This window comes from Vicugna pacos, chromosome 24, assembly GCF_048564905.1.
Source record: "Vicugna pacos chromosome 24, VicPac4, whole genome shotgun sequence".
In the NCBI taxonomy this organism is placed as follows: domain Eukaryota; kingdom Metazoa; phylum Chordata; class Mammalia; order Artiodactyla; family Camelidae; genus Vicugna; species Vicugna pacos.
The window spans coordinates 4,758,463-4,783,702 of record NC_133010.1 but is presented as its reverse complement, the minus strand read 5'-3'; the positions used below and the strand labels follow the sequence as shown (position 1 = coordinate 4,783,702).

The following is a 25,240-nucleotide window of genomic DNA, read 5'->3' as shown; positions in this document are numbered from 1 at the left end:
ACATAGGCAAAAAGAGAATCACCTCTCTGATCTGCCCCAGAGACAACTCTTCAAGATTACCCACTAGTGAAGATTCCTAGAAGAGAAAGGAGTTTGGGCCACTCTTCTTCCAATTTTAAATCTTCAGTATTACTGACCAGGAGGTCAATTTTCATTTCTATTTAGATTATTGAATCTTTTGTATGAGTCCTTAGTCTCCATTATTTGTTACATATGATACTCTATTCTTTGCCATTCTTTCAGTGGAAAAAGAACTAAGCTTTCCTAAAATGTCCAGCTGGGAGGTGATTACTCCTCTCTTTGTATTTAGATATCGACTCATTGGTGACTCATCCGCTACATGTATTATCTCAGACAATGCTGTAGTCTGGGATAAGAGCATGCCTTTTTGTGAATGTGAGTAAAATTTTCCCTTTCTTGCACCCCTTGTCTCTCCTAGGAGGAAAGTGGACATCTACACAGTCAAAATAAGTACCCAAGAGGGTTACACTTGGTTTGAGTAGTTCTGGATGCAGACCTGTGGTTTATCTTATTCAGTGCCCTCAATTCCACAACACTTTCCTTTGCTTACTGTCCTTTGATGATAAGTTATTTCATAGTGAAAAAGTGCTTAAATATAATATATGCCACAAGATTACACACTGCCAACTTTACCCTATGCAAAACATACACCATCCTAGGTGTCTTTTGGAACAGTTTATCTGTATTCTGGGGGTAGGGACTGGTGACCAGATCATATTCCGGGGGTTTTATCAGGCCAGTTCTGTGTATTTGCCTACCTTGCTACTGCCCATTTAGAACCATCTTTGAGATGATCATCCAGAATTTCAATAATATGGGTTAATTGTAGGTTAAGTGGAGGTTTGGCTTGCAAGAGTTCAGACAAAATTCCCAGAAGGTATAACATTTAAATGACTTCTCTCTTTTCCTATCTACCCCCCCAAAAGCTATTCTTTGTGAGTCGCCCCCAGCCATCTCCAATGGAGACTTTCACACCAGCAATAGAGAGAATTTTTACTACAGAATGGTGGTTACTTATAAGTGCCATGTTGGACAGAATGGGAAAAAGCTGTTTGACCTCGTGGGTGAGAAGTCAATATATTGCACCAGCAAAGATAATCACGTTGGCATTTGGAGCAGCCCTCCCCCTCAGTGTATTCCTCTAGTCAAATGCCCAATTCCAGAAGTTGAAAATGGAATCGTGGAATCTGGATTTAGGCCTTCATTTTTCTTAAGTGATTCTGTGATGTTTAAGTGTAAGCCTGGCTTTACCATGAAAGGCAGCAACATAGCAAGGTGTCAACCAAACAGCACAGGGAATCCTCCACTGCCAAAGTGCTTCAAGGGTGAGTTTGGCTGAAATTTTGGGGATCTAGAAATAAAATGAGACTTTTAGAGGAATAGATACATGGTACTTATGAGAAGAGGAGGATAAAGATAGTGTATGTGGTTGGATATCCTGGTTAAAGAATTTAAAAGTAAACCTTAAAAGTAGTATATAAATGTTAAAAAGGTGGGAAATTTACTACATTCTGGGACAGTGCTAGGTCGGCATTAATGTGGAGGAAATTAGAAGACACTTTTAAAAAAGCAGATAGTACCAGAGCCAATGATCAGAGATTTTTATATGATTAAAATCATGTATGATTAGATTTTATTTAAATGAGGAGAAAATAAACTTTCAATCCTATTGTCTAAGTCAATGGGGCAAACTGACTGATCAGAATTTGATTCAAATTACTGGAGGTATTATACATTCTCCTATTGAAAAATATAGCCTTTATGGAATTAGGCTAGACTTAAGATTGAGTCTCTTTTCCCATTCTCCCTTCCTTCCCTACTTTTATTGAGAAACACCCGACTTAGTAAAAACCTGGCAACATTGGGAGTGTCCCACGAGGCTCAGAAACTTCATCAGTGATTTGGGGAGCAGGAAGAAAGAGGAGATTTTGGTGGTAAAAATGCATTATAGTAGTTTGGTTCCCTTGACTATTTTAATGAGATGATATCCACTTAAATGAAATGGGAAAATGATGAGTGGGAGTAATGCTTCCTGGTATAGATCAAGATATAGAAGGCAGACAGTTGCATGTATCATCATGTCTAAAAATGTAACACATGTTCACCCCACTCCACCTCACCCAAAAGAGTCTCTTCCTTACACTTAGGAGAATTGACATGACCTTCATCTTACTCCTGCCAATCCCAGCTTGGCTTAGGTTGTAGAGAAGAACGCTCTTATTTCAGAAATAAAAGGCCTCTGGTCCTGTTCTTTCCTCAGGGTGTCTACCACCTCCACATATCCACCATGGCAATTATAAAAACATGGATAAGGAATTATTTCTAATCGGACAGGAAGTGTCCTACAGCTGTGAGCCTGGCTACACTCTCATTGGAACTAACACTATGCAGTGTACATCCTTGGGAACCTGGAGCCATACAGCTCCCAAATGTGAAGGTGCCTAAAGGTTTATTCCATCTTAAGGAAATGCAACTGTTTCCTGACTCTGTGTATCAGCCTTGTCTGTTTTCTCCTAGTGAAATCATGTGATGCCATTCCAAAGCAGCTTCTCAACGGTCGTGTGGTAGCTCCTCCTAATCTCCAGCCTGGGGCAAAGGTTTCATTTGTTTGTAATAAGGGGTGAGTGCAAGCTGATGGGGTTTGAATTAGAGTCTATGATCCATAGCTAAGTATTGCAAACTGTGATCTCTAACGGTAGTTAATTTTTTTCTTTCTCTGATTTTTTTCTCCTTTTCTTTATACTTTATGATTAAGACTTCTGTTATCAAGCAAATAACACTGGCTTTCTCCATGTGTATGTATTGCACATGGCCAGGCAAAGCTGGGAATTGTCTTTTCATCACTTAAAAAAGCAAGATTTGGGCTCAGAAGTTAAGGCTTCTATTAGGAGAATGGATGGACAATGGGTGTTTAGTGAGAGGGGATCTTCATGGTGAGCTTAGGAAACGAGGTCTTTGATATTTTCTTCACTAGGAACTGAGGTTATTTCCTTCTACACGGTCAAGAGAATCTTGATATTTGGATGCCAAGGAAGAAAGAAAAAAATTAAAGAAAAGAATATGATCATTAGGGTCTTTTTCCTCTGGTTTTTAGCTGGTCTGAAGTCTTCACGTGGCTGAGCTGATTCACAATCTTGGACTTTTTCCTTAAGCCAGAAATGCTTACAAAAATAGAGCCCACCAATACCTTATATTTGAAAGAAGTGATTAATTCCATACAACCAAGAACTGGTTTGTTCTACAGCTGATTTTCTGCCCCTTATTGTTTAAGGTACCGGTTAAATGGCCAGTCTTCCAGTCAGTGTGTCTCAGAAGGAATGAGAGTACTCTGGAATAATAAGTTTCCTGTCTGTGAACGTGAGTAGAAAGCAAAAATAATCAAGTGCGGACTGTGCCTCTTGATTTCTGGTGTGCTCTCATGCATTTATCAATTATAAAACCTTATCTATATGTGTGCTTTGAACATATATATGCCGCTCTTCTGTACGTTGTAGAATGCAGACTAAAACTAAATTTATTCAACTGATTACATTTTGCATTGAGTAGTCTATGTGCATAGAGATAGAGGCTCTCAAAAGTTACCCGTACTGAAAATGAGTAGCACTGATGTGCTACAGTGGTTTGGCTGTGTCTTCTTATGCCAGTTCCTCTTATGCCAGTATGAACAACTCTTGGAGCTAAATGGAAATCAACCAGAAGTTTTGGAGGTTGGCAATTTTCCCTTTATTCTGAGACCCACTCAGGAAAGGTGTATCTATACCAATATAAACAATTAATATTCTTCATACCCTTTAGGATAAGTAAATAAAGGATACGAGGCCATTATTCAAAACATCTGATAACTTCCTGTGGCTTTTCAGAATGTGGTTTCACTACTTACAGTCCCAGTTGTGTGTTTGAAACAGGCGTTGCATAGTTAGCATGTTCCAGATATTGTACTTGCCCCTTTCAGGTACTTTTGTCTTACTGGATTCTCACTACAGCCTTGAATTATACTGGACTGGAAAACTGAGGCTTAGGATAGGGGAAGACTTGCTTGTGGCCATACAGCTATTGAATGACTGTGGGCGTTTGAAACCAGGGCTACTGAGCCCAAATTTCGTTAGTCCCTGGTGTCTCTCCACGTGTGGTTAGTGTGTCATTAACATGTTCTTTTCATGTGCCGTTTGCCTTTTGTTTTTCATTAGACACAGAACTATTCAATAAGTTCTGTCTCATTGTTACTGTTTGGTCAGGTTGACTCATAGTCTTACACTGCTCCTCTTGCTGAGGAGCAAGGGAAAGGTAAGAATTTGGGAGGCTGGGGTTATGTAGGGACTATGAATAAGAAACGGACTGTACACATTTCTAAGTCTGTTTCTGAAAAAAGGGCATGACTTCAGTTTGGACCCTTCATCTAAATTTGAATCTTCTTCTTGTCATGATCAGTGTGACCACATATTTTCTTTTCTCCTTTGCAGGGATTTCTTGTGACCCTCCTCCTCTTGTCAAGAATGGACGGAATAGTTATCATTCTGGCCCCACACCTCTTAACACTGTGGTGAGGTACAGCTGTCAGGGTGCCTTCCGCCTCATTGGAGAAAGTATTCTCTTTTGTATAAGTAAAGACCAAGTAAATGGAATCTGGGATAAAGCTGCTCCCATTTGTGAATATTACAATAAAAATTCTATTTGCCCTGAACCCACAGTACCAGGGGGTTACAGAAGTAAAAAGTCTAGACCACCATACAGACATGGTGATTCTGTGACATTTGCCTGTAATACCAACTTCACCATGAAAGGAAACAAAACTGTTTGGTGCCAAGCAAATAAAAAGTGGGGGCCGACACCACTGCCAACCTGTGAGAGTGGTGAGTAGAAAAAAAATAAAACTGAGTCAGGAGGTTGGGTCCTTGTATTTCTGTGCAGATCAAGTTTGGTATCATTCTGAAGTAAAAACGTTGTGAATGTGTGAATGTAGGGTGGAGGGAAGGAGCAAGGGAAAGGGTGAAAATTATGGCTTCCTGTTTTTTCTTAGTTTGGGGGGGTATAAATGTTCATTCAACAAACATCAATGGAGCAAAGAATCTTAAGTACAACGGAAAAATCTGACTGATCACAACTAATAACTGAATGGAATGAGTGTCACAAGGATGGGGGCCAGAGTTCACTGGAACTATGAGAATTGGGTGGTTTTAAACTATATATCTGGGTTATTGTTAAAATGAGAAGAAATATGGGCTCAATAGCAAAAAACACACCCAGTGGATTTAGAATTCGTCCAAAAATAGCTGTTAATATCACCTGGCTGCTATGATGCCCTGTTGTCTTCGGCCTCATTGAGTGATCCGCTAATCTTCCCAACTTGTCTCCTAAGTCATAACATTTCAAATCAAGTAAGTTTGAAAATAGGAACTTCTGTAAGCTCTTCATTTCCTTCTTCTTTGGTCTGGTATATGTTGCTCCTGAAATCTAAATCTGAATTTCAGTTATGTAATGACAGGAACCATGCAACATTTGACAAAAATTATACCATCAAAATTAGGTACTTATTTTCCTAATAAAGAATGTTATTGATAAATTCTAAATTGATTAAAGAACTGAACAAATTATTATTAGAGAAATAGGAGTCTATCTATCCATAAATAGATATGTAAACTTGGAGGTAGGGAAGATCTGAAGATAGTCACAAAATGGAGTGACCACGGAAAACTATTAAGCCTTATCAAGTGTTAGACGGACCTGTATGTGTTAATATGGAAAGATATAGATTATTAAGCAAAGAAAGTAAGGCATAGGAAAATATGTATTGAGTATACATACACACCCAAAATATGTGTGTATATAAATCACATAGAGGATCCAAAGAAACTATATTACAAATATCTGACAGGATGACCCCTTATATTAACATGCCACTTTTGGAGCAGAGAACAGGCTTAAGGGTAAGATGAAGGTATGAGTGAAAATGGACTTTTTTTTTGGTAACTGAAATTTTTCTATTGAAATGTGGCAAAGATAATTCATAAGGTGTAACTAAAAATAAATAATGTACTATTTATGGTGTAAAATGGATACAGTTAAACCACGCCTGTTTGATCTTTCAAAGACTGAGTTGAAAATGAATGATATCTGCTTACCATAGATCATGTATCATTTACTTGGATTTATGTACTAAGTCAAAATATAGTTTGGGTAGAAGCTATCATCTGATTTCCCTACTGTGTGTGTGTAAAGATTTTCCCCTGGAGTGTCCATCACTTCCCATAATCGCTCACGGACATCACACAGGGGAGCGTGTTAGCTCCTTTGCCCCAGGATTTTCTGTGACCTACAGCTGTGAACCTGGTTACTTGCTTCTTGGCGAAAAGACCATTCGCTGTTTGTCTTCAGGAGTCTGGAGTGCTGTCACTCCCACGTGTAAAGATACCCTAAATTTACAATCAATTTTAAGGATTTGGGTTATAATGTTACTTGCCACATTTTGCTCATCTTTGGCTTGTTTTCTTAGAGGCACTGTGTGAACCTCCAGGACAGCTTCTCAATGGGCAGGTAAAGAGGCCCACAAATTTTTGGGTTGGTGTAACTGTGGACTTTTCGTGTAATGAAGGGTGAGTGTCAAGAGAGCCAGTGAGATTTAATTCCTTTGAGTTACATATGCCTGGTGTGAACCGTGAAACCTGCAGAAGGCTCTTCTGTGAGGGTCTGTGGACAGCTTGAGGTTATGAGAGAGAATGCTGATAAAAGGGGTACACAGAAATTAAGTGATTTTGCCTTAAATAGAAGCTTTTGTTCTGCCTGATAGTTCTGAATGACTTCCCTCTGTCTCCAGGTATCAATTACACGGCCAACCTTCTAGCCAGTGTGTAATTGTTGGACAGAAAACTTTTTGGACCAAGATGCCAGTTTGTGAAGGTATGTTAGGCTCTAGTGGGGAGGGTATAGCTCAGTGGTAGAGCATGTGCCTAGCAAGCACAAAGTCCTGGGTTCAGTCCCCAGTACCCCCATCAATCAATCAGCCTAAATACCTCCTACCTCCCCAAAAGAATAAAACTCTAAATCATACTTTTTTTGAATAATATACAGCTGCTTTGACCGGTTCATTAGATTCAAATCTAGGATGAAAATGACATTAAGCAACACCTGAGGTATTCTTTGTTTTTAATACAGCTGCAATCTTGTCATTTCTCTCCATAATTTCTCTAGAAATTCTTTGTCCACCACCTCCTCCTATTCTCAATGGAAGGCATTCAGGCAGCTCTTCAGTGAACGTTCTGTACGGAAGCACAGTCACTTACTTTTGTGACCCGAGCCCAGAGAAAGGAGTGAATTTCATCCTTGTTGGGGACAGCACTATCCGCTGTACCAATGGTAGTCAGAAGACTGGGACCTGGAGCAGCCCTGCCCCACGCTGTGAACTTTCTATTCCTGAGGCTCACTGCCCACCTCCCCAGATCCTAAGAGGCAAAATATTATCTGGGCAGAAAGATCAATATTCCTATAACGACACTGTGGTATTCGCTTGCGTATCCGGCTTCAAAATGAAGGGCAGCAAGGAAATCCGATGTGATGCCCAAGGCACATGGGAACCATCGGTACCAGTCTGTGAAAAGGGTAGGTATCCCCATACTTGGAACAGGTGCTGCTTATTCATCCATTTGAAGCATAAGAGAAGGGGTTACGGACTTCAGCAGGGCCTTTTACAGTTTCCAGTCTCCTCAATTATACTGAATATAGTGAATATAAATTATATAGAAGTTTTTTTTTAAACACTCTCTTCCATTCATTTTGTGGGAGTATCATTGGGGAAAAAATATTAGGGGTCACTAAGTTGCCCATTTCTTTAAGGAAAAAACTGGCAAAGATGCTTGTTTGTCTTAACAGTGATTTCTTAAAAGAGATGTCAGCAAAGACTTTCCCCTACAGGGAAATCTCACATTAAAATCATGGAAGATGATTCCTTAAAAAAGAAAGAGACAGGAGAGGAGTTGGTGTACATAGAGAGAATCAAACAAAATCTGCAGCAGCCTAAATGCAGAAAATTTAAAAAAAGATTGAAAACCACAGATTTAAAATTACCTTAAATGAGGCTGCAAGATAACTTTTGTACCATACAACTGCCACCAAAGTGGAATTGTAGCATTAATGTTAATTTCTTTGGCTCAGTTTCTCTCTGTTGTAGTTTACATCAGAAAAATTCTCTGCCTTTTCTTTAGATTGTCAGGCTCCTCCCAGGATCCTCCATGGGCAAACGAAAGACAGACACATGATCCACTTTGGCCCTGGAACATCCATCAGATACAGCTGCGACCCTGGCTATGTGCTGGCGGGAGAAGAATCCATACGTTGTACCTCTGAGGGAGTGTGGAGGCCTGCTGCCCCCACATGCAGAAGTAGCAGGCTTTGGATGCAGATGATTTTTTATTTTGAGATTCCTTGAGTTGATTTCTTATCCTAGTCTCTTTTCTTAGTGGCAGAGTGCGAACCCATAGAAAAGCAAGTCTTTAAAAAACCCGAGGCCCAATTAGAGCAGATGTTAACTCTTCTTGTGATGAAGGGTAAGTGAGGGCTGTTTCAGCTTGAACTAGGTCTGACTCATCAGTGCATACTGCAAGCTCTGTGTAAAAGTTCATTTCCGAGACCACCTCCCGCTCCATCACGTGTTCGTGGAAGCATTGATCACTCTGTTTTTCCATTAATGGAACCTGTGCTATGCCATGGACAGGTCGTGCTGATGCTGTGCACATTTTTGTTCCTATTGCTTCTTGTCCTGAGAGTAATGAGTCTGCTTGTGAGCCAACAGCTCTCGCTTAGGTTAGTGGTTACCAGATGGCAAACTATCATGGCTCTTTGTCTCTAGGTACCGGTTAAGTGAGAGTGTTTATCAGCTGTGTCAAGGCACAATTCCTTGGTTTATGGAGATTCGTCTTTGTAAAGGTGAGTAAAAAAGTAACAGAGGATCTAAAATAATGTGAGCTGTTTGCATTTCCTGTGAGATTCCATGTTACGGGAAAAAGAATATTAGATTTTGTTCTATTCACTTTGTCAATAGTTATAGCTGCACAAGATTTGCTTTCTGTTGTCACCTTTTTCTACTTCAAAACATAGCAATTTAGTTACTGATTCTCTTTTTATGATACAGGAGAATACTAATAATGAGGTCAGTGAATATATGAGCTGCCATCCTTAATGTTGGGCACGCTGTAGTTTAGGGGAGAGAAAGGGGACTGGTTGGGATCCAAACTCAGATTCTATTTCTGCTCCTTCACATGACTTGGGGTAATTTGTGTAACTTTTCTGATCTCTAGCTTCTTATCTACAACCTTAGCATAAGGCTGCAGATCTCAAAGTTATTATAATTAGATGGTACTATTCCTACCCTGTAGCTGAGAAAATTACCTGTCAAAAAGTAGATGTTCAATCAAGTTAGTATTCTTGGCTAACCTATCATATCACCTCAGCACAAAGATGATACTCAAAAAAGCTTAATTCTATTTCCCTGTGCTTTTTATTGACCTAATAGTTATTAAAAAGAAATAATTCTGTTTTTAAATTAATAGTTTACCACCAGACTTTACTGCCTCACAATCTGATATCAATGTACATGTTCACTATTAACAAAGACTTACAAGTATCTTTCCTATGAAGTCTTTTAAGTTGGATTTTACATATGCAGTGAGCTTTGATGTAACACATATCATCATGACTCACTCATGTCCTCTAGGAAACCTGATAACTCATAACCAGCTTCGTTTCTCTTCTTTGGGGTTTAATACTGGAACAGAATTGTATAGTAACTTCTCATCTCTCCAGAAATCACCTGCCCACCACCCCCTGTTATCTACAATGGAGCACACACAGGGAGTTCCTCAGAAGATGTTCTATATGGAACCACAGTCACGTACACATGTAACCCCGGGCCAGAGAGAGAAGTGGATTTCATCCTCACTGGGGAGAGCACCATCCGTTGTACAAGCAACGATCAAGAGACAGGCATCTGGAGTGGCCCTGCTCCTCTCTGTAAACTCTCCCTCCCTGCTGTTCAGTGCTCACATGTCCACATTGCAAATGGATACAAGATGTTTGGCAAGGAAGCCCCGTATTTCTACAATGACACTGTGACATTCAAGTGTGATAATGGATTTACTTTGAATGGCAGAAGTCAGGTTCGTTGCAAAGCCAATAACATCTGGGATCCTGAATTACCAGTTTGTGAAAAAGGTAAAAACCCTATGGGGAGCAATATCAAGTATCAACTTGTTTGTTCTTGTTTATTATCACTCACTGAAAGCTAGAGTCATGGAAAAAGGCAAGGGGGCATAGATTACTGTCCCATTTCTTCCATTGTTTAATGGAATATTCTGTGTGTTGTTGTATATGTTCTTTGTGCAAACGCCCCTTTGGATCTGGGGTATATTCAGGGTAAATAATTGAGAGGATCTTTTTGAAGGTGCCAGGTTCCTTCCAAGGCACAGAAAGCATTCAATAATGAATAAGAACTTGATGATCATTGGCTTAAAAGTTTCACACTGTCTATTGGCAAACATTGTATACTTGAAGTTCTTGAATATAAATTCTGTTTTTGTTGGTATTTCTGTGGGAAGTTTTATCTTCAAGCTGTCAGCCACCTCCTGGGCTCTACCATGGTCAGCATACAGGTGGAAACAGGGTCTTCTTTACCCCTGGGATGACTGTAGACTACACCTGTGACTCTGGCTACTTGCTTGTGGGAAACAGATCCATTCACTGTATGCCTTCAGGAAATTGGAGTCCTTCTGCCCCTCGGTGTGAAGATACTTTCAGTTCGAGAGTTGTCTTTGTCTTTGATATCAGGCATGTATAAGTAACTCCAACTTCGCTCCTCTAGAAGCACCATGCCAGCCTTTGAAAGAAGATCTTCGAGAGCTTCCAGTTGATGCATCTGTGGTACCAGTTAATACATCCTGCCAAGATGGGTGAGTACAAGATGATCCATCCTGAGAAAGGGTCTTCATCTTGCTTTATGCATTAATTCTACCCTCAGCTTGTCTTGATGACTCCCTTTAGTGGTTCCTCATCTTCACGCTAACTGAGAATGTGAGGTTTCAAAATCTAACCAGCAACTCTGACGTCTCAGTCCTTTTTTGACATGGACATGGCTTTGCTGTGAGCGATTTTAAGTTTAAAGTAGTTTTCTTACTTGGAGGGCTGAAGGCTTTAATTTCTCTCTGCCGAAGTTCTTATTTAGAAGTGGCTCTGTATTTGTGGTTTGAGAAGGCTAGGTTTCAGAGATTTGATATTGGGAAGAGAAACTATATTCTCTCTCTCTAGGTACCAGTTGACTGGATATGCTTATTGGAAATGTCAAGATGATAAGAATGGGGTTTGGTTCAAAAAGAGTCCACTTTGTAAAGGTAAGTTAGAAAAAATCGGTGGGGTAGTAGGGGTTAGAGATGACAGGCCACTGCAGAACTAATCTGTATGTCAACAGTCTATGCACTCTAGCTCAGTGTGCATAAACTAAGAAACATCTTTTAGTGTTTAGATGGCACTAGCATTTGTTTTGGGAAACAAAATTATTAAGTAGGAAATTAGTACAGTTGGCTCTCTGTATTTGTGGGTTTCACATCCATGGATTCAACCAACTGCAGGTCAGAAATATATTTTTTCAAATCCCAAAAGTTCCAAAAAGCAAAACTTGGATTTGCTGTGTGCTGGCTACTATTTACCTAGCATTTCTATTGTAGAAGGTATTATAAGTCATCTAGAGATGATTTTAAGTATGTGGGAGGATATGCATAGATTATATGCAAATACTATGCCATTTATATAAGGGACTTGAGGATCCTTGGAATTTGTTATCGATGGCCGGGAGGGGTCCTGAAACTCATCCCCTGCGAATACTGAGAAATGACCGTATTTGCCATATACCTGATAATTGCTCAAAATTTTTAAAATAACAAATGTAGACTATTTCTCTATTTCATGGGAACATAGCTGTATTTATCCCTTTCTTAATACTTTAATGAATTTTCTGAATTTTTAGTGAATGAGTGTGTATTACTCATATGGTCAGAAAATGTAATAAAGCTGTTTTACAGAAAACATAATCCAGGGTCTAAAAGTTAAATAATTTTATTAGCTATGTGCAGTACATGCAGTTGCATAGTTTTATTTGTTTCTGAATGAAGACTGTCCACCTTGGTGTACCAGCTGAAGTAGAATTTCCTAAATCTCTTCTGCAGTTATCGACTGTCAACCTCCACCAGTGATTAACAATGGGAGACACAAAGGTGTGATGGTAGAACACTTTCTATATGGAAACGAAGTCTCTTTTGAATGTGACCAAGGATTCTATCTTCTGGGAGAGAAAAGTATACAGTGCATAAAGGATTCTAAAGGACGTGGATCTTGGAGTGGACCTCCCCCACGGTGCTTAAAATCTCCCCCTGTGACTCACTGCCTTAACCCAGAAGTCACACATGGATACAAACTAAATAAAACTCAGTCTTCATATTCCCACAATGACATAGTGTATGTTGCCTGCAATCCTGGCTTCATCATGAATGGCAGTAACTTGATTAAGTGTAATACCAACAACAAATGGGAGCCAGCTGTACCAACTTGTATCAAAAAGGGTAAGATATTTTAAGGAATAAAACATGGGATGTTGCACAAAGTAAAGAAAAATGGTTTTGAATCACACTTGCCATTCTGCCTAAAGAAAACTAAGTAAAAGCTAAGATGTAATCATTATTTTATGAAATACCTGCCTTACCATCTCACCTCATGATTTTTTCCCTTTCCTTTCTAAGTGTGTTGAACAAAAGTACATGAAAAGATAATGGTTAACTTCTAAATTGATGGAGTCTCCCCGGTTTGTTATTTTTTATTAATTTAGAATAGGAAAATGCACATGCCTTTTGGGGAGTGCAATTGTTTGGCAGTAATATTACTTGATAATTTGATATTTAAGGCTGTGATACTAGCCAGAAAGAGATCTTTGGATGTTCTGTAGAATGGACCCACTGAATTGTCTTTCTTGTAATTTTAGTTATCATTGGTAATTTTACCTCCATTAGTGTCTATCTACAACAGAGGCTGCCAGTCGGTGACCCAAGAACTGAGTTCAAACCTGGTTTCTCTGGCTAGCATAGTAGTCTTATTCAAAGTGAAACCAGTCTCCACTGCCCAAGACAAAGGGTGGATCTGTGATATAGGAAGGGCTGCCATTGCCTTCCTGCAAGGCACTAGTAGCTTGAAATGGGCAGTGGCTACCCTTTTTAGAAGGACAGATGCTTTCTGACTTATCATATCTGGTGGCTTCACTTGTCAGCTTCTGTAAGCATTTGAGTGTGTGACCCTTGACTGCAGCCTTTCTACCATTTAAAAGAAAAGAAAAACGAATATTATTGGTTGATAGTTTAAAACTGTGGGCTTAAACCATTGATGTTTCATCATCTTACATTTGAGATTTGTCTCCAGATCATATATGATATAGGCAGGAAATGCAAATCTCTCCTGAGTACTGCTTGATCTGGGCGGAATGAATATTTCTAGAAACCAATTAGTTGGCTTGCTGCCTGCCTTCACTCTGTATTGCTATGACCCACAGATAGCATTGGCTATGTGTTCCTCTGTACTAAATTAAAGGTCCTTTTATATTGGTATCTAAGCTTTCACAGGATGTCAGCATCCATTTAAGATCCCCAATGGGAATCATACTGGTGGAGACATAGCTCGATTTTCTCCTGGGATGTCAGTCCTGTACACATGCAGCCAAGGCTACCTGCTGGTAGGTGAAGCACTCCTTCTTTGCACATACGAGGGAACCTGGAACCGACCTGCCCCTTATTGTAAAGGTTTGTTGTTTATTTATTTTTCCTTATTTTTAAATCAAATTTGTCCCAAATAGATATATTTGTTAGCTACTTTCCACTTAAAATAGCCAAATAAGTGCATTAATTGGACCATTGAATTAAATGCATTTAATTGAATTAATCGAATTGGATTTAATTGGATTAATACATCAAGTAATCTAAATATTACAAAATAAGAAAGTGTCTGAGGCTTTAGTCTATCTGAGCTATCACTTATGTAGTCATTTAAATATGGAAAGTTGAAGTCTATATAAATTAAAAAACTAAGGTACAAACTGAATTTACACCGTGGTTACAGTTATGGTAAGTGTGCATCTGGCAAAATACTAGTAAAAAGTACAATGATTGTTAGAGTGTATTTCCTCTAAGTGGTGGTAAGATTATAGGTATATTTTTTATTAAAGCTTCAGAATATCTTTTTCATTTTCATTAGCAATGCATATGAAATGTGAGTAGTGAGTTAATATCGAACACTTGGTAAGCACTTTTTACCACATGCTGGATACTGTGCCTTGCACTTTGCATGCATTATCTCATTTAATCCTCATGAGAACTATATGAAATTGGTGCCCTGATTATCCCCATATTGTAGATGAGATCCCAGCAGAATGGAGAGATCTGTAACTTACCCAAAGTCACACAGCTAGGAAGTCCTAGAGTCAAGTTCAAATCCAAAATCTCACACTATTGACCCCTACACTGAAAAGATGGAAGGAGAGATGAGGAAGCATTTACAAGTAAGAAGAATTAGATAATAAGAGTAGAAGTTGGTGGAGCAATAATTCAGAGTTCTTAACATGACCCTTTCAGCCCTCATAGTTTCTCTAAGAAGCCACTAAAATTATCGTTTTGGTTTAGAACTAAAGCACAAAGAAGGAATGTAGTCTGGCATAATTACCTGGAAGTTATTGATGTAGATGGCTGATGCTAAAAGTCAATGCCTAGGACATCATTTTGTGTTTCAGTGAAGCTTTACTAACTGAGAATAAACTAAGTTGGTTTCATAAACCTTTCCATTAAGGGCAGTATTTATGTTCATGGCAAAAAGCCAAAGTATGACCCAGCTTCAACGAGATTCCTTTGATTTCAGAGGTGAACTGTAGCTTCCCAGAGCATATAAATGGAATCCAGAATGGGCTAGAGCCTGGAAAGATGTATCAGTATGGAGCTGTCGTCACTCTAGAGTGTGAAGATGGGTATACCCTGGAAGAAAGTCCTCAGAGCCAGTGTCAGGAAGATCACCGATGGAACCCTCCCCTGGCTGTTTGCAAATCACCAAGTGAGTACAAAGGGCTTGACTAAGCTCCTACTCATTTCACTGGAGAGAAGAGAGTAAGGGGTACCCCTCAATGTTAGGGACTCCTGGGTTTTAAACTGGCTTCGGACTGTGACCAGTGGTACAGTAACAGACGAATTTGAAGTTGGTGGTCTATTCTGAGGATGGGAGAAGTAAAGACAGAACATAAAAAGAGAAGAGCACTAACTGAAAAGGTGCAAAACTAACAACCTTATGCCGTTATCTCGTGGTATCCGCAGAGGGCTTCGTTCCAGAACCGCCTTGGATACCAAAATCTGCAGATGCTCAGGTCTCTTATATGAAATGGCATAGTATTTGCATGTAACCTGTGCACATCCTTCCATATACTTTAAATAATTTCTAGATTACTTATAATACCAATGCATTGTAAATACTATGTAAATAGTTGATGAGCTTACAGTAAATTCAAGTTTTGCTTTTTGGAACTTTCTGGAATTTTTTGATTTTTTCAAATATTTTCTGTCTGTGGTTGGTTGAATCTGCAGATACAGATATGGAGAACCAACTGTATTTTGAAAGCAGTTGACTGCTAAGACTTCCGTTATTCCTGAATCTTCATTTATAAGTGCTTACTAATATGACAGGGACTTCCAAAAATACATTAACCAACCTGTTGTAACAATTAATGTTTGCATTCTGACCTGGGAAATCCCTGATTATAAAGTTGAGTTTATTGTTTTTTTCATTAGTGAACTACCCCAACTTAAAGTGAAAAAAAAATTTTTTTTTAAATCCAATGGCAGTGTTACACAAGAAATGAAGGAAGATTGGGTATAACCCAGGTTTCCAGTACATCTTCTTAAGTAGATTTAGAGAGGAGGGAGTTGTGTGTTAACTTGGGGACGTTACCCTGGGACCCTGAGCTACGTGGAACCATGCAACTAGACTAATAGTTTTGTAATTTTTGTATTCTTCGTAGGCTCACTTTCTCCTCTTCTTGGTGGTAAGTTTTCTTAAATACTTGAAGAAGACTTCTAATGGTGTTTTATATACAAAAAAGTATAATTTGAGGCCCTGTATCTGGCCTGTTAATTTTTTTCACGTATAAGAAATGATCTTTTTTGGTGTTTTAAGGATCTTTTAATGTGCACTTCACATCACAAACTGTCACCTTTGGATGGAATGGAATAAATGATTTAAATAGCCATTCCCAGTTTCTATACTGAAAGCTTAGTTTGCATTCAACTCTTGATCTTTTGCATGATTTGATTACTATCAAAATAGACTGGCTTATTCTGCAGCAGCAAAATATATTTCACAATTGAGAGTCAAATGTTGTGCAAGGTGATAGGATCCTCATGTCCTGAGCTCCTAATTTTACCCCAGTGATGAGAATAGTACTAATAAAACTGAAAGGAACAGAAAAGCTCAACACGAGCTTGACTGGAACCCTGTGATCAAATGCTCGGTGCTTTAGATTAAGTGTTAACCAGGGTTGAATCCGAAAAACTTTAAGCCCACTATGCTCATTCATGAATTCGGTATTTATGGACAAGAAAAGATAAGTATAAAAGTCACATAACATATCTTCCTCTACTAGGATTAGGCCCCACAATCACTTCAAACAATGATGATCACATTTTTTCTAGCATTTGACATTCCGTTTTCTTTTCTAGGGCTTTCTGTAGGTGGAGTGGTTCTCATCTGCTTGGTTATTGTCTCCTTATGCATGATACTAAAATACAGAGGATGCTGGTAAGTTCAGCGCATACTTGACCAAAAAGCATAAAAGGTTTTGACTCCTTGCCTGAAACTAAACACAGAAGCACAAATTATATGAAATAAATATTGCAATGTGATAACTATAATAAGGTATCTTGTGTTAAATAGAAGACTTTCTGTAAGAACTTAAAAAATAACAAATTCTTATTTTATTTGAAAGACGTTTATTCAGATGATATGCAATAAAATATCTAGAAAATAGAAAAAAAATCCCATCATAACAACTGCAGATATTGGGTATATTCCTATCTGATCATTTTCTTATATTCTTTCTCCATTTTCCCCTTTAAAACTGAAATTTTAGCTTTATAGTCTCCAGCCATTTAAAAAAAAATTATTTAGCTTAATGTACAGTTTTTCTCGTGTCTTTAAATCATGTTTTCTTTTTAGGTACTTAATAGCATATTGTTCAATTATATGTATTTCTGTACTGTAGATATTTTAGGTTGCTTCCACATTTATTTTGATAATGAATAACGTATGAGACACACCTGAATAAACTTTTCTCATACTTATTTCCTTAGCCTAGATTTCTAGAATTGCTAGGGATAAGTGTATGAACATTAGATGCTTAAAAAATATTCATATGACCTTCTGGAAAGTTAGCTCTAACTTAATCGTATATCAAATAATTAATGTATCTGGATATATTGTGTTTCTGGACTCCTTTTTCGTTTTATTGATCCATCCATTCTTCCATCACAAACCACTTTGCGTTTAAATAGTCTCCTATCCTAATATCTGATAAGGCAAGAAGCCCCTCACTGTTTATTATTTTTTGGGCTTTTCCTTTCTACTATCTCCTCTTTGTTCTTACAGATGAGCTTTAGACGACTTGCCATTTTCTAAAAACAGATATTTTGTGATTGCATTTGAATCTATGGATTAATCTTTGAGAATTGGCGTATTTTCTATAATGCTTTCCCATTCAGAAATATACTAGGCCTTTCTACTTGTTCAAGTAATCTTTAACTCACTCAGCTGTTGTTTTCATGATGACTTAATACATTACTAGGTTTCTATGTTTCGTTATGTTATGTTTTATTGTCTAGAACTTAGACATACTTTTAGCATTTATTTTTAATTTATTAATTTTTAAACATTTGTATCCATAAAGTAATGTTGCCATAGTGGGTTGTGTGATATTTGGTGGGGACACAAGCAAATGGTCAATACTTGGGAATTTTAATCAGAAAAGATTCCATAGTGGAGGAGATGTTTCAGGTGAGCTTCAAGAGAGTATGGACAAGGGGAGAAAGTTATTCCAGGTAGAAGGAGCATTTAGAGTAAAGACCCAGAGCTTGTTATTCCACCGTATATTATGAGAATGGCATAAGAATCTGATATGACTAAGGAATAATACATGTGATGGTGATTGAAAGTGAAGGTGGCATAATTTTAGGTGAAAGAGTGGCATAAATGACCCCTCTGACACTTAAGTTTTGTGGAAATTACAGAGTATTGTGATATGTGCAAAGGATACATTTTCAGCAAATGATACCATCAAGCATCAGCCTGGAAATGTTCCTTGTACACAGGTTCTTAAGTCTCTGAACATATTAGCATTAGGGAGGATAATCACGTGAAGTCTTGTCAGGTCTTAGGCAACCTGCAATGGGAGATGACGTCACCCCAAACCTGTCATCTGCAAACTCCAGCAAAGTTACTTTAACATGCCAAGTCACCTGGATCCATCATTTAGTATGCCACCAGTGCCATCTAATTACACTGTTTGTGGTTTTATAATGCCTCATGCAACCCTTGAAGGGTTACACTGAATCTGTATAATGGCGTAACTTTGAACCTGGATAGTTTGTTCTAAGCCTGGAAGAGCCTGAGCACAGTAGGTCTTTCGAGGGTCTGCAACTGGGATGAGCTTTAGGCTGCAGTGTTTATCAGAGTGTGTGTGCATCACATATCCTTGGTCCTATAACTGATTTCAGGAGTAACAGTGTCCTATGACCAAATAAGATTGGGAAACACTTCATACTACATTTTAATTATGGAGATTCGCAATGATCATGAGACTGTTTGAAGTCCTACAATAAAGAAGCCTATTTAATTAAAAAAAATACTCTTCCAAACTAACTGAACTGAACTGCAGAACTCTTTTTTCTTGCATAATGCTTTTAACATCCCATGGAACTAATGTTTAATTTAACATTGAGGAGATCTAGAAAGGTGGCCAGAAGCTAGATCATCCAAAGCCTTGCGTGCCAGGACAAGGAGTTGGGTCTTTATCCTGTAGGAGCTTAAGCAAGGAAACAGTATGTTCAGATTTGTATTTTCAGAAGAGTGGGTAGTAGTGGGGTCTCAACCAAAGCAGCAGTGCTGGGGATCAAGAAGATGGAACAGCTGTATGAAGTATCTTTACCATAAAGAAGATCAGATTTAGTGAACTGCTGAATGTGGGGAAAAGGAGGCAGGCACAAAGAATGATTCAAGCTGATGTCACTGGGTAAACCCAGTGGTTCACCAAAAAAGGAGAGGTACAGGTTTGTGGGGAAAAGACGCAGGTCTGACTTGTTACTTTGAAGCACCCATGACATAGGTAGGACTCGAGAGGGGCTTTGGACTCAGGCAGGTGACGTTTAAATCACAGTTGAAACTTTGGGACCAAGAAGAACATAAAACTTTAAAATATAGATGAGAACAGATCTCAGAAGGGCAGTAATGTTTAAGTGGGAGGAGGAGAAGGAACAGTCAGAGGGAAGAGGAAATTTGGGAGAAAATAGTTTCATAGAATCCAAGAGAGAAAAAGGTCCCAAGAAAACAAAAGTAAGGATGTCATTTGTATGGCTTTCCTCACAGGAAGTTAGAAGATAATTTTAGAGTAATTAAAATTTTAAATAAATAGAAAATGTGATCTCTATATCTTTCCTTCCTGCTACTAAGTTTGCTATCAGGGCACTGCATATGTAGAAAACTTTGCAAACTTCAGCAATGCCTACAAACTCAAAAAATTCATAATGTTGCAGTCTGATTATTAAGTTTATTAACATAGTTATAGCAAATACTATATTTAAGTGTCGCAGTTGATGGGAACCAAACGTACGTTGAACTTAATTCCTAAGCATCACTCATTTGTTCTATGTCCAATTTCTAACTGACTTCAGTTCATTTTCTGATAGTTGACATAGACATTTGAGCTGCCTTAAATACTTTTTGTGAGATGGGAAATGGATCATTTAAAATGGATGTCTAGTAACAAAATTAGATATTTTGAAAAGTCACCCAAACATTTGAGGAAGAGACTATGTAATTCTTTTCTTGTCATCTAAGATATTTTAATAAAACCTAAACTTCATATTGACCTAAAAATTACCATTTATTAGTCATCTTAATGTATATTCCTCTTAAATAAGTAAGTTGACCTCTTAAATGTGATAGTGAGTGACATGCTGTAAGTACGCTTTGATAGTAATTTTTCTCAGCAGTAATTTTGTACTTTTGCAATTTCAGAGTTCTTCATTATAGCACAATCACACTTTTTAAGATTGAAGTACAGTCAATTATAATATATCAATTTCTGGTGTACAGCACAATGTCCCAGTCCTGCCTATACATACATATATTCATTTTCATATTTTTATTTTTTGGGGGGAGGGAATTAGGCTTATTTATTTATTTATTTTTAGAGGAGGTACTGGAGATTGAACCCAGGACCTTGTGCATGCTAAGCACGTGTTTTATCATTTGAGCTCTACCTTCCCCACTGCACAATCACATATTTATTGTCCTTTGCTAATTTTGGCAAAGTGTTTTAAAAGCACAGCAAACTATATGTGCTTTCAAAGAATAAAAGTAAAAAATCTTAAAAATCATTTTAAGCTTTTAGTGCTGTAATGCTTTGCAAGGGTTTTGAAGTAAACATCAAATATAAAAAAAATTTTAAGTTATATTGAAAGATTGCTCCCAGAAAAGTAAATTTATGATCATATTCTAAAATCAATTTTTTTTCGATCTGGGAGTCATAGATATTAGTCATTAAACATCTTGAATAAAGCTGCCTAATGTCAACTTCTGACTTGGACACATAACAGCTTAGCAAGTTATTTTTTGGGTCTTTCCAAAAAGTGAGGGTTTAGTGATTACATCATAGTATATTTAAGACAATAAAATGAAATCATCCATGAAAAGTATTTACCATGTTGGGAATTATGGAAAGAAAACAACTTTTACACCTTTATAGTAATCAGTGAGCAAATAATTCTTTTTTTTCTTCCATTTAGCAGTTACTACACAAAGGAAAGACGTAAAGAAGATCTTCATTTAGAAACACTAGACGTATATTCTGTTGATCCATACAACCCAGCAAGCTAATCAGAAGACAAACTGGTATCCAATGAAATTTGGAATATTGTTATTAATTTCTATGTCAATGTTTCCTTAAATTTATATTTCTCAATAAGCATAGTACTCAGTGTATAACGTTCTGTTGCACAAGTCTTTAGTAATTATGCACACAAATTCTTAACTTACCTAATTCACATTGCCAACTTCTGTCCCTGGGTTTTTTTAAACTTATTCATCCATTCAACAAATATTTAAATAAGCAGCAAAATAACTAAGAATAAAATAAGTAAGAAGATGGTAAGTATTATGAAGAGAAATAAAGCAGGAAAAGGGGACGGGGGCAGGGTAGTTGGAAGGGAAGTCTTCACTCAGAAAATGAGATTTGAGCAAAGACTAGAGTGAAGTAAGGAGCTAGCCTTGTAGAGGAAGAGCATTCCAGGAAGAAAGAAGAGCAAGTACAAAGACCATAATAAGGTGGTGTGTCCCTGCTGTGTCAGAGGCACAGCAAGAAGCCAGTGTGGCCTTGCATGGACTGACCAAGGGAGACAGTGGTAGAGATGAAATCAGAGAGGTACAGGGAGGTAGGTGAGGATGACTGATCCTGTAGAGACCTATATGCTAGGTCACTGTAATGAACTTGGTATTTATTCTGAGATGAGAATTCTTAGAGGGTTTTAAGCAGAAAAACAAGTGATCACTTTAACTGCTGTATTAAGAAGACAACGGAGGAAGCCAGGGGTGAAAGGTGGGGAATCAATATGTGTTCTATCACAAAAATCCTGGCAAGGAGTTGTGAGTGGCTACCACCAGGCTAGTGAGAAGAGGTCAAATTCTGCATGCATTTTCGAGATGCTGCCAGTGGGGTGTCCCAACAGTTTGTATCAGGATAAAAGAGGAAGGGAAAAATCAATGATGATGCCGGGGGTTTTTGGCCTGAGCAATTGAAAGGATAAAATTGCCATTAATTAAGACAACTGAGAATGGGAAAAGCAGGATTAGAGAGAAAAACAAGGGGTTCCACTTTGGAGATGGTAAATGTGAGATAGCTAATAGACATCCAAGTAGAAGTGCTGAGAAGGCAGCTGGATGTACAAGTCAGCATTTCAGGGAATAGATCCAGAATCAGTACACAAATTTGAGCTTTTCCATGTATGGATGTACAGAATAATGAAACCAAATAAGACCAGCAAGGGACAAAAGAGGCTGGGGAAGAGGAAAGGTCTAACTGTTGAGCCCTGGATCCTCCAACATTAAGAGTCGTGGAGTGAGAAGGAACCAACAGAGGGGTGAAGAAGCAGCTCTGATACAGGAGAAGACTCCAGAGAGCAATGTTCTAGAAGTCATGCAAAGAGAGAATTTTATGAAGGAGAGGGTGATCAACTCTGTCAAATACAGATCAAGAAAGATCAGTAATGAAAACCGACTTTTGTGTTTAGCAGCACAAATTTTGCTGGTGAACTTTACTGAAACAGTTTTGGTGTAGAGGAAGGATGCAAAACCCTGATTGAAATGAGCTTGGTGGAGAATGAAAGGGGAGAAATTAGAGATATCAACCACAGACAACTCTTTCAAGGAGTTTTTCTATGAAGAGGAGAGGATAAGTAGAATGATGGCAAGAATAAGAAGTAGAGTCAAGGGCAGTATTTTTTTTAAGAATGAAGAAATAGCAGTGATGTTGCCAATCCTATAAGTGGTTGAGAACGATCTAGTAGGGAAGGGGGAGATGATGGCAAGAAAGAAAAGGAAGAATTGCTGAAGCCACATCTGGGCAAGCTAGAAGGACTGGGATCTTGTACTCAAGCAGGAGAACTTACATAGGAGTGTGGCATTAGCAACAGGAGAGGCGGCAAAACATACAGGGAGATGTGATGGTAGAAGCATGTGTGGAGGTTCTCTTCTGATGCTTCTGTTTTCTCACTGAATAAAAAGCAAATTGATCAACTGAGACATCAGAGATATAAGGAGAAAGAAGAAGGTATTAAGTAGGCACCATGAGAGGTGAAGACTGAATGACAGGAAGTAAGAAAGGTTGACATGCAACGTGAAGGGTCCCCTCGAGTTTCCCAGGAGAAAATAAGGGTGAACATGTGAAGGTTTATTAAACCCAGGCATTATGCTGAGGGTCTTTCATGCCTGATTTCATTTTGCTTCAGTATAACTTTGAAAGGTGTATATTATCCCAAGATAATACCTAGGTGAGAATATAATATCCCAGATGAGAAAACCAAGGCTAAAAGTTTCTCTTGGCCAAGGTCTCAGGGTCAGTAATTGGCAAAAGTAGAATTCAAGCTCAAATCTGACTTCAAACTGCTTTCTCCTTCAGTCTATAAAATACACAATAAAGATACCACCTCTGCCTTCTTAGAACTTATTTCAGTCAGAAAAATAAGACATATACATTTCATAGTGTAAGAATAAGTACCAAAAACAAGACACAGGAAAACTGCTGTGGCAGTTGAGGAATAAAAGGATGCCTTGTTGCTGGTGAGCAAAAGGGAAGGAAACAGGAGACACTGTTGCAGAGTGATCTCCAGGTCCAAAGCAGTGGGAGCCCAAAGTAGAGCTATGACATAAATATTTGTTGAATGAATATTTGAATGAGTGAGGATGAGAACATTGTTTCAACTTCTCCCTCATTTATTTTGTTCATATTTATCAACAAAAAATTTAGTTATTAGTTGCTTCACTTCATGTTGTCCAAAGAAGGACCACTTAACTGATGCTTAATTGAAGCTTGATGCTTCATTGTTTATAGGACTTATAGCTGGTATATATAAAGAGAATGTTGATACTCATATTTAAACTTCAAGTTGTACCAATGCCTTTCCTAAATAGAAATTAATCTATTTCAGTGTGCCTTGTTGCTTGGAACTCAACTGAACATCAGTTGGAAAGAAGCCATTCTAATATCAGTAAGTCTTTTTGTATGTCCTCAACATCAGTGAGATTCTATCATAAGCTTCAACTCCTATATGCACTTATTCTCAAGTGGAACAAAGAAAGTGTGCTTGATGATAAAGATGGGAGCCCAGTTTTACCTCCACATGCTCTTCAAGAACTTTTCGAAGCCTCACTTGTGATGTGCCTGGAGCTGGGCTCTGACTATACACAATTATGTAACTCTGAAAAGTGCCGCCTTTCTGGCACTAAAAAGAGCTGTCCTCACGCCCAGACTCTTCTTTTATAATCAGCATACTTACTGTTACCATACTCTTTTAGTTATAGTGTGTTTTTAATTATTTAAGCAAAGTATGAAGCATATCCTGTGGTTATCATGGGCATATGTTTGATGGGGAGTCTAGTTTTATTTTTACAGTAGCATCTTTTTCTGATATGTTTTAACATTTCACTTATTTCCCCTTGGTTTGAGATTTTCTCATAATATGTAATCACTCAGTAATTTCAACTTGCACTTTATTTTTAAAATCATGAGTGAAGTGTTATTTCTAAAGTTTCGGTGTACAATCCAAGATTTCAATGTTTCCTTGAAAGCTTTGTCAGAAGCTGTAGTTGTTTGTAAAATGTCATGTAATAGTATGTACGTTAGTCATTCAAATAAATTTTATCTTTAAAGAAAAACATTTTCCCTATGTTATTCTTTCCCCCTGGAGTCAGTGCACTCCTGAATAACAGACATAGTCTTAGGGTTTTTCAAGTTCCTGATTTAATGTTTGTGCATTCCGGATCCCACCACTTTGTCATGTTAGTCAGACTCTCAACCCACAGACTCAAGGCAGTCATCCTTGAGACTTCCTTTTATATTTATCCAGCCAACGCTTTCACCTAGCCCATTCATTCTTCCCCACCACACGCTAGATCCAGCTGTCAGTTTTTTTCTTTACAGCATTTAAATTATTGAGAAAATAAAATCTTGCTTACTGGCCACCACAAATTTGCTCCTCACCCCCAACTTCTCCAAGACTGTGCATTCTGTTTGACATCTTTTGTTTTGTTTTTATAATTGTGATAAAAAACATGTAATATAAAATTTACAGTTAATAATTTTTAAGCATACAGTTCAGAAGTGTTAAGTGTATTCACATTG

General features: G+C 38.0%; 1 pseudogene; it reads left to right on the top strand.

Moving 5' to 3' along the window:
- The first annotated feature begins 2,373 nt into the window (after positions 1–2,373).
- On the top strand, positions 2,374–24,770 carry LOC116278417 (complement receptor type 2-like; annotated as a pseudogene).
- Positions 24,771–25,240: the final 470 nt, after the last annotated feature.